At 35.4% G+C, this 5,066-nt stretch overlaps 1 pseudogene; it reads right to left on the reverse strand.

Moving 5' to 3' along the window:
* Positions 1-2,629: 2,629 nt before the first annotated feature.
* On the reverse strand, positions 2,630-3,995 carry LOC116581995 (annotated as a pseudogene).
* Positions 3,996-5,066: the final 1,071 nt, after the last annotated feature.

Here is a 5,066-nt window from a genome sequence, read left to right on the forward strand (position 1 = left end):
TGTTCTGTAATTAGGTATTTGGTCAAATTATTCATTCAACATTTTCTCTCAAGAATATTTTGGCAAAGATTAACCGTCATCCCTACAAAGATTCATATCCTATCACCCAGACTCAAGAACGAGTTAAGACCTGGAACAAAATGTTGGAAAGGCAGAACATAGGTTTTTGTTTCTCTGAGCATTTGGCCCCTCAAGTTCTGACTCCCCTAACAGATCTCAGACGACTTCAAAAAAGAATTGTTTTCTTTTTTTTTTTTTTTTTTTTTTTAAGATTTAATTGACTTATTTGACAGAAAGAGACACAATGAGAGAGGGAACACAAAGGGGGTGTGGGGCAGGGAAAAGCAAGCTTCCTGCTGAGCAGGGAGCCCAACGTTGGGCTGGATCCCAGGACCCCAAGACGGTGACCTAAGCCGAGTAAGCCTTGCTGAGCCAAAGGCAGACGCTTAAAGACAAGCCAGGCAGTCGCCCCAATTGTTTTGTTTTTAAAAATATCATTCCATTTCTGTGAGGATCCATTGGAATTTTCCCTTTTATATTCATTGATACGAACTGAATTGAAACTGTAGATTGCTTTGGGTAGTATGGACATACTAATTCCTCCAATTCATGGGTGCAAAATATTTTTCCCTTTATCTGTCTTCTTCAATTTCTTTAATCAAAAATTTATAATTTCCAATGTACAGATCTTTTACTTCTGGTGTTAACTTTTTTCTACATATTTTTTTTGATGTGTTATCAATGGTAATTTTTTCTTAAATTCTCTTTCTGATCTTGTACTATTGGTGTATAGAAATACAACTGATTTTTGTAAATTGATTTTGTATCCTGCAACTTTACTGAAATTGTTTATTAGTTCTAATAGTTTTTTGGTGCAGTCTTTAGTTTTCTGTATGTAATATCATGTTTATCTGAAAATAATAACAATTTTACTTCTTCCTTCCTGATGTGAATGCCTTTTATTTCATTTCTTGCCTAATTGCCCTGGCTAAGACGTCCATACTATGTTGAATGTAAATGGCAAGAGTGGGTGTCCTTATCTTGTTCCTGATCTTAGAGGAAAGTTTTCAGTGTTTCACCATTGAGTTTAATGTTAGCTGTGGACTTGACATAGGTAGAGGTATTTTTTCTTTGTAGCCAGTCTCTGAAGAGTTTTTATCATGAATAAATGTTGAATTTTGTCAAATATCTTTTCTGCATCTATTCAGATGGTTATATGATTTTTATCCTTCATTTTGTTAATAAGCTGAATTGTATTTATTGATTTTCAGGTGTTGAACTAGCTTGGCATTCTGGAGCAAATCCTCCTTGATCACTGTGTGTGATCCTGTAATGTATTGTTTCCTTTTGTTTGGTAATATTTTGTTGAGGATTTTTGCATCTCTGTTCATCAGCGATATTGGCCTGTAATTTTTTTTCCTCATAGTATCGTTGTCTGGCTTTGGTATCAGAGTAATACTGGGATCATAGAATGAAGGGTTTTTTTTGTTATTATTGTTGCTTGTTGTTTTATTTCCAGTATACTAAATATACAGTGTTATATTAATTTTAGATGTATAATCGAGTAATCCAACAATTCTATACATAGTGCTCATCATGACAAGTGCACTTTTTAATTCCCTTTACCTGTTTCAACCATCTCTCACCCATCTGGTAACTATCTGTTTGCATTCTATATTTAAGAGTGTTTTTGGTCCTTCCCCCCCCCCCCAATAAAATGAGTTTGGAAATGTTCCCTCTTTTTTTTTTTTTTTTTGGAAGAGTTTGAGAAGGATTGGAATTAGTTCTTTTTTAAATGTTAGGTAGAATTCACCAGGAACACATCTAATTCTGAACTTGTCTTGTTGGGAAATTTTTTTTTAAGTCATTTATACCATTTATTGATGATGGATTTATACTGGAAAACAATCACAACAACAGAACAATCTTTTGAATAGAATAATTTTTTAGTGAAATATTTCTTTGAAATGTAAAATGCAAAAGATTGTCAAGTGTGTCAGTATGGATGTTCATGGATTTATATATAGACATCTCAGCCATGATTTTCGTAAGTTACACTCCATATCACATCAAGTAATTCTTTTCGGTGTGCATGTATGAGCACATGTTTAATACCTGTATCTCAGAATGATTACCTGTATTTTTGTTGGACTTCCTGGAAAAATAGATTGGCTTACACTGAGATGTATGAAAGTGCTATTTTTGGTCAGCTGGTGTGCACTTATCTTTAGCTATAAACTAAGGTGATAAACAGTTTAATTTCTGAATTTAGAATAGTCTATTCAATACAATGTCCTTTTAGTAAAGTTTTGTGTTTGTGTGTGGTTTTATTTTTGGGTTTTGGTTTGTGGGTGCGTGTGTGTGTGTGTGTGTGTGTGTGTGTGTGTGTATGTATGTGTGTGGTTTTGGGTTTATTTTTATTTTGGTTTTGTTTTTGTTTTTGTCCCTGGTGCCTAAATTTCTTCCCTTTGTTTATCAAGAAAAGACAGAGATATAGGAGAAGCTGATATTGGAGACCCATTGGTGAACATCTTGTTAAAACCATTTTAATCAGTTGTTTGGATACTAACAGCCTTGGTTGAGAGTTCTTGTCATGGATTTCAAATGGAACTTTTGGTATTCTTAATAGTCATAATAAGTTGCAATCTATCATTTTGTGATGGCTGAACTTTTTAGAGTTCATCATCCCTAGATGATTATCATCATCTAGAATTTCATCTGTATTTGCCAACTCGTTCCAATTACAACTGGAAGCATTTTGTTCAAGGTTGCAAAAAACATTTTTTTTTCTTTCTTCTTGATCTTTATCTACACACGTTGTCTAAAGACTCAGAGTCAGAGGCGCCTGGGTGGCTCAGTGGGTTAAAGCCTCTGCCTTTGTCCTGGGATGGAGCCTGGCATCAGCATCGGGCTCTCTGCTCAATGGGGAGCCTGCTTCTCCTTCTCTCTCTGCCTGCCTCTCTGCCTACTTGTAACCTCTGTCAAATAAATAAATAAAATCTTGAAAAACAAAAAGAAAGTTTGGCCATCTCATTTTGGGTATAGCTTTGAAGGGAGAATGTTGTTCAGTAACTACTGAAGCACAAAAGTTAGTTTGCTTTCTTGGCCTCTCTTTTTGTATTGTTATACGTTGTATTCTTTTCATTTCCAATAAGTGAATAATCAAATGTTCAAAAGAGTTTTCTGGATGTTCCAGAAAATTCCCTGCTGTTATTCTTTGCTTTGCAATTTTCCAACTTTGAGAGGACTAATTTGTGTAAGTCCAGAGTATCAAAATGAGGAGGAAGGAAAATCAGGTTGTGGAAAGATTCTTCAACCTTCTCTATTGTTTTTGGCTTTAAGTTCAGGTCCATCTTTTGAAAAATATCTGAGTAAAGTATACTTGCTTTTTTATTTTCATATGAATCACTTTGATCCCTTTTTCTTCCACACTGCTATATCCACATGTCAAATTCTAATTTGGAGCATTTAAAATTTCAACACTGTTGTCGTTTTCCACAGTTGAACATGAATTAATATGAAGCTCATTTCTTGTCCTCAAAAAAGTGTCCTCCAGCATGGGGCCAACAGACACCTAATGAATTTGCAGTCCTGGGTAAGAATCACCTTGCTTATCAACTGAAGCATTTGTTAGTGAGTGGCTCAGAGTGAAAATACTTATAGGATTGTTGATTACCAGTTTCCACTGATGATTTTCTGAAATCTCTGTTCTCCATGATAGTTCCTTCATTAAAGGATAACTCCAGAGCTGAAATATCCTGTGTTCTTTTATAAGCATGCTCTGACAAATTAAGTTCCATTTGGAGATGGAATTTCCAGGTGGTTCTGCAGTATCTCTTCTGGGTAGGAGGTTTTTAATTTTCAGGAAGAGCTACTTCTGAATCCAAATTCCAGTGAGTTACATTCTCATGAGAGATGTTCAACACACACAGGTTGGTGCCACAATTCTCACTATTTCTTCTCCTTGTTTTTCCCTGCTTCTTTGACATCTCCATGGCCCACATGTCATCCCCAGCTTATCTCCAAGGATGCTGTAGTTTTCAATCCCAGTCCTTGCACATGTGGGATGAATGGTTTTATGGGTGCCCTCTCCACCTGCGTCTTCCTGCAATAGGAGTACAAAGAGGGCAGTGAGCACTGGCTCCCTTAACTGTGGATAGCCCGCCAGACCCGCAGCCAGCCTCAGGGTAGATGTCAGGGCTGGAGCCCAGACTAGGCCCAGCAAGACCAAACTTGGCTGTGGCTGAGATTCTGCAGGCTTCCCCAGATGTCCATGGAAGGTTTTGGATTATAAATTCAATCTCCCAACTAATCATCTGTCTGTTCAGAATAGAAATTCCTTCAAGCTCAGTCTTCTTGATTCAGTAGATTATATGTTCCAAGGAATTTATCCATTTCTAGGTTGCCCAATTTTTTGGCATATAATTATTTCTAGAACTCTTTTATGATCTTTATATTTGTGTGGTTATCAGTTCTAATACCCTCTTTTTCATTTATGTTTTTAATTACATGAGTCCTCTCTTTTCTTAGTACGTTTTACAAAGGTTTGTCTGTTTTATCTTAAAAGTAAAAAACAAAACAAACAAACAAACAAACAAACAAAAACAGCTTTTAGTTTCATTGGTCTTTTCTATTGTCATTTTAGTTTCTTTCATTTATTTCCTCTCCAGTCTTTGTTATTTCCTTTCTATGATGATTCTGGGCTTAATTTTTTTTCTTTCACTAGTTTCTTGAGTTGTAAAATTAGGTTGGCTTATTTGAGAGTTCTCTTTTTTCTTAATGTAGGTATTTATCACTATAAACTTCCCTCTTAGACCTGCTTTTGCTGCATCCCTTAAGCTGTGTTGTTGTGATTCCATTTTTCATTTTCCCATCATATTTTTTTATTTCTCTTGATTTCTTCTTTGACCCATTGATTATTCAAGAGCATGTTGTTTAATCTCTACAATTATTAATTTTCCAGTTTTCTCTCATAATTGATTTCTAGTTTAGTACCACTGTGATCAGAAAAGATGCTTCATATGATTTCAATCTTCTTAGATTTATTAAGAGTTGTTTTGTGGCCT

The sequence above is a fragment of the Mustela erminea genome, chromosome 2 (assembly GCF_009829155.1).
Source record: "Mustela erminea isolate mMusErm1 chromosome 2, mMusErm1.Pri, whole genome shotgun sequence".
NCBI lineage: Eukaryota > Metazoa > Chordata > Mammalia > Carnivora > Mustelidae > Mustela > Mustela erminea.